At 46.3% G+C, this 9,833-nt stretch overlaps 1 protein-coding gene across 1 annotated transcript in view; it reads right to left on the bottom strand.

Moving 5' to 3' along the window:
* Positions 1-4,546, bottom strand: part of B4galt4 (beta-1,4-galactosyltransferase 4) — a 29,593-nt gene extending 25,047 nt beyond the window's left edge. The window contains exon 1 of the mRNA XM_059277120.1: positions 4,459-4,546. The gene's annotated coding sequence lies outside the window, so the exon portion shown is untranslated. The remainder of the gene's footprint in view (positions 1-4,458) is intronic.
* Positions 4,547-9,833: the final 5,287 nt, after the last annotated feature.

A 9,833-nucleotide genomic window follows, 5' to 3' on the forward strand; every position in this document is an offset into this window, starting at 1 on the left:
ACAGAGAGAGACAGAGAGGAAGGAGGGAGGGGGAAGAGAGGGGAGGAAGGAGAGAGGGGGAAGAGAATGAGAGGAAGAAGAGGGGGAAGAGAGAAAGGGAGAAGGAAAGAGGGGGAAGAGAGAGGAAGAATAGAGGGGAAGAGAGAGGGGGAGAGGAAGAGAGAGAACGTGGAAAACAGAGATTAAGGAGGAAGAAGGGATTAAACAGATACAAAGTATCATCTTAGAAGTTTAACAATTGAAAAGGCTCACTTTAGCATCCTTCCATTTACCTTTCTAAAGCAGCTCTGGATGACACTCACCACTTCCCTCTACTGCTCAGCTCACCCCTTCTTCTGAACCCAAGTTGTACTGTGGGAGCTGCTCCTAACTTTCTGTCCGATAGTGCACAGTCTTGAGATAATGGGCTTAGAATAGAACTATTTGGGCTCACAGTGTGACCTGGTTCAGCCCATGGTCAATTGGCCTCGTTGTTTATGGGCTGTGGTGAGGCCACCTATCATGGTAGGCGGCCTGTAGGAAGCACAAGTTCTTACCTTGGAGCCAAAAAGTAAGAGAAAGAGGAAGGAGCAAGGATCCACTACCCCCGTCAAGGGCATGCATGTGGCTCCCCAACACCCATTTTATAACCAAAGTTGCCAGGAAACATGAAGTAAGCCCAGCTAGCAAATGACTAAAGTTGTTTTATGTAATATACATTTGCAGAAGTCACAAGAATTTCCGCTGGGAGTTTTCAGTAGAGGCTCACTGAGTCTGTCTGTCTATGCCATTCCCAGCTCTCTGAGAACTCTGCAGTGGGGTCAATAGATGTTTACCTTCTGATTGTAGGAGAACACGAGCCACAGAATCAACTAGGCAAGGCTCACAGAAACTGAAGTGACAAGTATGGACCCTGTATGGGTCTGAGCCAGGACCTCTGCATATACCTTACAGTTGTGTAGCTTGGTGTTATCAGGACTCTTTTCCCTGCACTTGGGGCCCTTTTCCTCCTACTGTGTTACATGTCCAGCTGTGATATGAGGGTTTGTGCCCAGTCTTACTGTAACTTGTTAGGCCATGTTGGGTGGATATCCTTGGAAGGCCTGTTTGGGTTTGTTTGTTTTGTTTTGTTTTTTTTTTGGGGGGGTTGTTTTTTAAGAGAAACAGGGGGAGTTGATTTGGGGGAGGCGGGAGATGGGGGAGGAACTGGGAGGAGAGGAAGAGGGGAAACTTTGGTAGGGATGTATTGTATGAAAGAACAAATTAAATAAAAAAAGTCCACCTTCTGCGGTCATTACAGGTCAGGTCTACCTGTGGCCCTAAGAGCTGAGAAGCTCTGAAATAATTTGGGGGGGGGGGGAACAGGCCTCTGATATCGCAAAGTGATAGTTCAACTTCTTACCAAGTGTGTGACTGTTTACAGGTGAGTGATCTGGATTCTCTGAGTGTACCTGCCATTTATTTAAAAGCATTTCTCATCTGTGGCTCCAAATGTGCTTTGGCAGCTCTCTAGAGTGTAGAAAGCGGCAGATTTCCAAATTCCACTCCAGAACTGAGAGAGCCAAACAGCTACATCTGAGACCCGGAGTGAAACTTATACAAGAGGTGACTCGTACACACAGTGAAGTCTGAGATCCAGTGAAAGAGAATGGACCTGGGACGAAAGAGAACCCTGAGATACATCAGTTAAGGAAAAACAGTAAGAAGATATGTGAAAATGGGATGTTTAAAATGCATTTTGCTATACATAAAACTCTTGATTCCATCATTGAGTGTATGAGCAGAGGAGATCGTGATATTGATATCAGCATTGCTAAAATAACAAAACCTTGAAATGAACCTAAAAGTTAATAACAGGAACCTGATTTGACTGACAGAGTAAATCCTAGAACATATGCTTTTATTAAAAGGGTGTATAAAAGACTGGAGTTCAGTCAGTAAAGTGCTTACCATATAAGAACCTGATGTTGATCCATAGAATCCACCTAAAAGAGCCAGGCATGCTGACACAGGCTTTTAACCCATGACACAAGTGGCTGTCCCCTGGCCTCCTCATGCAAGTGTGCACATAAGTGTGCACATAAGCATGCACACCCCAAAGTGGGTGTTTAAAAGACACTAACTATAGCAGAAGGGCTCACCATAGACCAAGTAGGAAAAAAAACAAAGATGTCATAAAACACAATCCCAATTCTGCAACATGTGTGTGTGTGCATGACTTCTTCTACCTGTACAAAATAGTAGAAATAGTCACTGAGACAAATCTGAGAAAGTTTCTAATTCAGGGTTGGGGGTAGCTCATTACCAGAAACAATGTTGTTGCTTTCTGGTAAAAGTAACTAATTGTCCATTAAAATATTCTAAAATTTTAAAATGCCATTATTATAGCCAATATATTTAATCCCAGGAAGTGAAGGCTGGACAGAGAAAGGTATATAAGGTGTGAGGAAACAGGAACTAAAGCAGTTCAGCTGAGACCCTTTTGGGTGAGGACTCAGAGGCTTTCATCTCCTCTCTCTCCAGTTGGAATGTCCCACCTAACTTTATTCTGCCTCACCATTGGCCAAACAGCTTTATTTATCAACCAATCAGAGCAACACATATTCACAGCGTACAGAAAGACATCCTACAGCACCTATCTACACACACACACACACACACACACACACACAAGCTGTCAGTGAACTTCCGCACTAGCCAGAGAACCGTAACCCTGTGTAATCTTCTTAAAATTCCTATTCCTGGGTCCACACCCAAAGGTTTTGTTCCAATGGTCTGGGGCAGAGCCAAGAAATTTATATTTTAAACAGGAACCTGGATAATTCTGACACATACCATTGTTCACTGATGGTTTAAAAAAAAAAAAAAAAAAAGACTAGAACAGCCAGGAGTCACCTGTGGTTTATGGCTATAATACCAGTACTGAGAAGACTGGAGCGGAAGAATCGCTGCCCCACCACCACCAACTCCCAGGCCAGTCTGGACTGTAATTGTGAGTTCCAGGCCAGGACTGACTTGCTTCGGATGTCCCCACTGTGGATAAAAGGTCTTCAAGGAGAGATTGGGTAGTTGGTTCCGAAGGCACTTGTACGAATCTCCAGATAAAGCACACACCATAACTAGCCCAGCTTAGAAAAGGCACTAAATACTTACATCAAGTGGCACATAAAATGTAATAAACGGAGTCGCTGTTAGGCCCTGCCTACCTATTCTTCCTCAAACAGTTCAGCATGGTCAGCAGTTCTCTTTGAGATTGTTTTTAACCCTCAAAACTGTGGACCTCTCTCCAATGCGGTCAGGGACACAAACGTTTGTGCTATCTCATGGAGTTTTCAGTGTCCACAGAGCTCAAACCCGTTCTTTAAAACTAACTTGAGGAGGAGGAGGAGGAGGAGGAGGAGGAGGAGGAGGAGGAGGAGGAGGAGGAGGAAGAAAACCAACCAACAAAGCAGTGTCTCCTTTTCTGGAGACAGGTTCCATCACTCTCTGGCAGGGTGCTGAAACAGCTTTCCAAAACACTCTATCTTGAATTTCACTTGCTCAACCTGAGATTTCTTAAGTTTCTTACACATACACATACACATACACATACACATACACATACACATACACATACACATACACATACACATACAGAGAGAGAGAGAGAGAGAGAGAGAGAGAGAGAGAGAGAGAGAGAGAGCTAATTGTTTTTAAAATGAGACAGAGGCCTTTTTTCAGCTCTCAAATTACCTTCTTTCTGCTCTTTCATCACCAGACCAGTGGGGAGACCAGTCAGAACCTGAGCAGCTGGCCACACTTTACAACCACAAGCGCCCTCAGAATCTTAAGGTTACCGCCCCCAAAGGCCTTCGCTAGGTATTTATCACCCACACCCTTCAACACCCGAACCCCAAACCAAGAGTTAATCACCTTTATCTAAGAAAAGCCAGCACATCAAGAGATACGGATCCACAGACCCTAGAGGGATCAGATGCCCGACCCACAGCAGGTGTGTCTCAAGTCCTTCAAATCCCCGGTGACTACCTCCTGCTGAGGACGCTCAGCGCTCGCCCGGCCCTCACCTGTGCAGCTCCACTGAGCTGTCTCCCCAGGTGAAACCTTGTCTAACCCGGACCCACAAGGATGGGCCTTTTCCTGGTGGAGGAGCCTGAGCCAGCACCGGGACGCTGGACGCTGCGGATGCGCCTTGCATCTCCCCATCTACGCGCAACATCTCCCCGGCCCTGGGCGTTTGGGGCGCCGGCACCCGAACCGGAGCCAGAGCCGGAGCCCGAGCCCGAGGGGTAGCCCCGCCGAGGTGGGCCTCTGCCGGTCCCCCAGCCCCGCCAGCCGCTCGCCAGGCTGGACCGCCGCATCGAGGCCTGACCGCGCCGACTCCGCGCCCGCCCGGCCCCATCCCGTGGACCCACCAGCCCCGCAGCCCGGCGAGCACCGCTCGGAGCGCGCAGCCGCGGAGCTCCAGCCCCTGGTACTCACCCCGACGCGGCCACCGTGAGGCCGCCCGGGGAAGGGGAGGTGGTGAGGAGCAGCCCCAAGGATCTCCCTCCTGGACTGCGCCGCCAGGAGGCGGCCCTAGAGGCCCGGCTCCGCCTCGAGTGCAATGCCATCAGGGGCGGCTCGGCCCGCTTCACCCGGGACTTGGCGCCACCGGCCGGCCGGGCCAGCCCCATCAACGCGCTGCAGGGGCTTGAGATAAAGGATGCACAGCTCAGCCTTTGGGGGATCACAAACCTTATTGCCATTAGCGAGCTAGGCCCCTGGCGCTTCTCAGATCGCATCCCCTGGGGACGTCACCGGAACCTGGAAAAGAGATTGAAACTCCCTGCTTTACACAGCAGGAAAATAACGCTTTGGACTCGCAGGAATGTGCAAGCCTTTCGCTTCTCTGGGCAACGCTGAGTGAAGAGTGGCCTAAGGCCACATCCTAGAATCCAGAGGTCTGCAGTTCCGTGTTTATTTTGTGTGACTTTACCAGGCGACGTTGTCGTCTACAAAGTTCACGCTCGAGAACCCTGAAATCAAGTACCAGAAAGAAAAAGAAACAAAACAAACAAAAAACCTTCACCCTTCATAACGTTTTAAGTAAGTTTACAATTTTATGTTGGGCTGAATTCATAACTAATCTGGGCCAAGGGTTGGACATACACTTAGCAACTCTAAAGTCCTGACGGGTTACAGCCTTCTCAGCCATGCACTGTACCAAATTGAAGACAGAATGATGTTTACGCTAAAAATTTGATTGAAAAATAATGGTGGGCTCTGCTTAGGCACACAGGACAGCAGACCACATGCTACCAGCTCTCTCAGAAAAATTGTATGAAAACCACCCCATCCGTTTCCCTCTAAAGCAGCGATTCTCAACCTGCGGGTCGCGACCCTTCCACTGGGTTTGCATATCAGATATCCTGCATATTAGCTATTTACATTACAATCCATAACAGTAGCAAAAATTACAGTTCTGGAGTAGCAACGAAATAATTTTATGGCTGGGGGTCACCACCACATGAGGGACCGCATTGTTAGGAAAGGCTGAGAACCACTGCTCTCAGGGAGCAAACTGTGAAGCAGCCCTGAGGCACTGAGCTTTAAACAGGTCTAAGGCCATTCTGATCACATGTCCTAGTCATCACTGTGACATGGGAGTGACATACACATCCTGGAGCCTGAGCTTCCTGCCTTAGGCAGAAGCCTCTGAAGAACACTAGAGAGGTCCCAGAACTGCTATGACCTGGGCAGAAGCAATGGAAACTCCCTGCAGAGGACTGGTCCCAATTTGGTCCCATGGATACAAGTTAACAATTTCTAATGTTTCATTTATTTATGTATTTAATTACTGTGTAGTGCTAAGGACAGGAATCAAGGCCTGGGCTACCTGAGACAAACTACCACCCAACTACACATTACCATCACCACTCCCAGCCTCTCCTCACAAGCACACCTTGAGTCCAAAATCCTTTTAAAAATCGTTATACCAGTTAGTTTTATATCAACTTGACATAAACTAGAGTCATCTGGGAAGATGGAACTGCAAGTGAGGAATGACCTCCATTAGACCAGCCTGTGGGTCTGTGGATTCGTTCTCCCGATTACTAGTTCGTGTGGGAAGGCCACCACAGAAGTGGTGTAACCCCTGGGCAGGTGGTTCTGGGCTTTATAAGAAAGTAAAGTGAGCAAGCCAGCAAACAGAGTTCCTTCATGGTCTCTGCCACGGTCTCTCCCTTGGCTTCTCTCAATGATACAGTGTAACACATAAGAGTAAATAAAAACCTTTCTTCCCCTGGTTACTTTTGGTCATGGTGTTTGTTTATCACAATACCAGTAAACTAGAACAATCACCAAGCCAAGGGGCCACATGTGAATGACAGCCAAGGTAATACCCCATAGAACTACCTCCCCACCCAGAGAGATGTTAAAAGAAAAGCTTTTAACTAATTGAATTTAACATACTTTGAACTGCTAGACATCCGTGAATCAGGCTTTTATCACAGGGAAGGAGTATAGGGTCCTGGTTAGATTTTTTTTTAACTTGACAAAAGCTGGAGTCATCTGAGAAGACAGAACTTCAACTGAGAAAATGCCTGTGTCATTAGCCTGTGGTGCATTCTCTTTATTACTGATTACTGTGGGAGGGCCCAGCTCATTGAAGGGGATGCCAACCCTAGGCAGGTGGCCCTGCGTTACACAAGAAAACAGGCGGAACAAGCCTGTAAACAGTACTCCTCCATGGCTGCACTTCAGCCCCTGCCTTGGGTTCCTGCCTTGACTTCCCTTTATGAAGGATTACAGCTGTAAGCTGAAATAAACCCTTCCCTCCGAAAGCTGCTTTGGGGCAGTGTTTTGTCACAGCAATGGGAAACAGACAGAGATTGGGACCCAGAGTGGGATTTTTGCTGTGATAGAACATCGTTTGGGGAGGAGCAGGAAGAATGGGAAGGAAAAGAAAACAAGGGACACTAAGGACTAGAGAAAACAGTTCTGGTCCTTTGCATCGGGCTGGGAATAGTGTTGGTTTCCATTACCAGAGTAGAAAAACTTCTCATCTACAGGACACTGGGCAGAGCACCCAAAGGGGCCTTGCCTGCCTCAGTAGAAAATTAGCCTACCCTGAGCGCTGCTCCAGACCTGCCTAACAAGACCCCAGAGGAGCAAATTGTAACCAACGAATCATGAATGTTTGTAGAAATGCAAAAATACTCAACATCCAGCAGGATAAAATTCATAACACCTGACATCTAAAGTGGTCAGATGCGCAAGTCGGCTGGAAACAACCACTGTCCAGAGCAATCAACTGAAGGTGATCTAGAACTGGGATTGATACTAGAATTAGCAGAGATGGGTGTTAAGACAGCTATACGTATATTCTACACATTCAACAAGTTGAGCTAGTTGTAGTGGCTCATGTCTGTATTCTCAACAATCGGAGCAGCAAGACGGATGTGAGTTTGAAGCAAGCCTTGGCTTCATAGACTGTCTCATTAAACAACAAAAAGCCATGTGTGGTGTCGCATGCCTGTAATATTAGAAGTTGGGAATGAGGGACAGGAAGATCTGGAGTTCAAGATAATCCAAAACTACATGGGTGACTATAGAGGTCACCTTAACTGTATAAATCCCTATCTCAAAGTGGGGCAGGGATTTTTTTTTAAGAAAGACTCTATCTGGACTTACAGAAATGAAAGGTAGGCTGTATGACAATAACATATCAGAGGGGAGAAATGGAAGTACACTCTTATAAGGTTCTTTTTTAAATTTTATTTTATGTGTACGAACGTCTTGTCTGCATGCGTGTATATATGTGCACCACGTGCATTCTCGGTGCCTGCAGAGGTCAGGAGAGGGCATCCGATTTGGAAATAGATTTACAGATAGCCGTGAGCCACCTCATGAGTGCTGGGAACTGAATCTGAGTCTCCCGCAAGAGCATCAGATGCTTTTATCCATTGAACCATCTTTTCCAACCCCTATTGTGAAGCTCTCATGCTATATAATATATAGCAAAATTCCTACACTATATGTGTATAATATTTTAAGATAGAACATTATAGATAATATAAGCTTTTGAGCAGCCATTAAAGGGACAAAATGACTACCGGTGGTTGGGTCAGGATCGGGGGGTTTCGAAGTTCTTGGCCTTGCATTGGAAGAGTTGAAATCAAAGCCCACACAGATTTGCAAAAGTAGCAAAGAAACCTTATTTAAAGCAAAATAATAGAACAGACCATAAGACGTTGCAAGACAGCAGTGAGCACATGAATGGAGACACTGAAGTGCCCCTCTTATTGTTTGGGGCTTCCTCTTCTGGAGTTCAGTGAAAGGGTGACTTCAGTCACTAAGGGATACAGTGAGAGTGGTTCTCGCCTCTAATTGATGACTCTGTAATCGTTTTTCTGTGGCATGTGCCCTTGCCCACAATGCATCTGATTTTAATCACATGCATGCTCAAGTATGCATAGGTATGAGATGGTAAGTTGGGGATTCTCCCTAGAAGTTCACTTGAGGACACAGTTTTATTTGATTGTGAATGAACTCCAAACCAGTTCGAGCCAGATCTTTCCATTCTTTGTACCCAGATACATCGGTAATGTATATGAACTGAAACTATCTTTCACGAACAAAGTGTGGAGAATAATGGGGCCCTGCATCATGAATTCACTCCCAAGGCTCGAGACCATCACTGAAGAGGGAGCAGAAGACTGTAAGAGTCAGAAGTTTGGGAGGACAAGAACCAAACAATATTTTCTGGACATGACAGGACCTCTGCACTCGTGAACTTACAACAGTTGTGGTTATCTACACAAAGCCTGCACAAGATCAAGACAATCAACATCATAACATGGACTGGCTTGTCCATGAGCTCCCACCACTAACCAAGGAACTATTAACAGTTGATGGCCTCTAGGGGATGGAGAGACACTTTTACTCAAGGGTATGGCCCCGTGTACAATTGACCATGCTCCCATGGATAAACCCTGGAGTGTATGTCTGTACAAACTGGAAGTGAGTTAAGAGAGAGAGGGAGGGAAGGAGGGAGAGAGAGAGAGAGAGAGAGAGAGAGAGAGAGAGAGAGAGAGAGAGAGAGAGAGGAAGAAGAAGAAGAAAAGGAGGAAGAGGAGGAGGAGGAAGAAGAGCATGTGGGTGTGGTGGTGCATATCCTTAATCCCAACACTAAGGAGGCAGAGGCAGGTGGATCTGTGAGTTGGAGGCCAGCCTGGTCTATAGAGCAAGTTCCAGGACAGCCAGAGCTATATAGAAAGACTCTGTCTCAAAAAAACAAACAAACAAAAAACACCTAAATAAATAAATAAATAAAAGAGAAAAGGGGAAGGACATGAAGTTGATAGCAAGTGAGAAGGTAGATCTGGGAGGATCTGAGGGAGAAGTAGGTGGTGAATATAATCAAAATATATTGTATGAAATTCTCAAAGAATTGACAAAAAAAATTCATTGCTCAGGGAAAAAAAATTACCCCACAGATCAGAGAGGGGATGTATGTGTAGCTCCATGCAGGTGGGGGTCCAGGGTTGCTGGGGCCATTATTCAGAGAGCACTGTACATGCATAGCACTTCCCAGTAACGGAGCTGGGCTATCGATTGCATTATTAGAAGCAAAGTTCGGGAAGTGCATAACCCAACCTAAATAGAGTCACAGGTTACTGAGCTGTTTTCTGTGCTTGCCTCAAAAAATAAATTCTAGCTGATACGGCAATAAAGGAGATAAAGCAAAATTGTGAAGTTTTCTATGGAGCTGGAGAGCTAGCTCGTGACTAAGAGTGCTCGCTGCACAGCTTTGAGGACCTAAGCTCAGATCTCAGTTCGCATGTAACCAGCCAAGTGTGGTCTCTCACTTGCCT

Source organism: Peromyscus eremicus, chromosome 12 (genome assembly GCF_949786415.1).
Source record: "Peromyscus eremicus chromosome 12, PerEre_H2_v1, whole genome shotgun sequence".
In the NCBI taxonomy this organism is placed as follows: Eukaryota; Metazoa; Chordata; class Mammalia; order Rodentia; family Cricetidae; genus Peromyscus; species Peromyscus eremicus.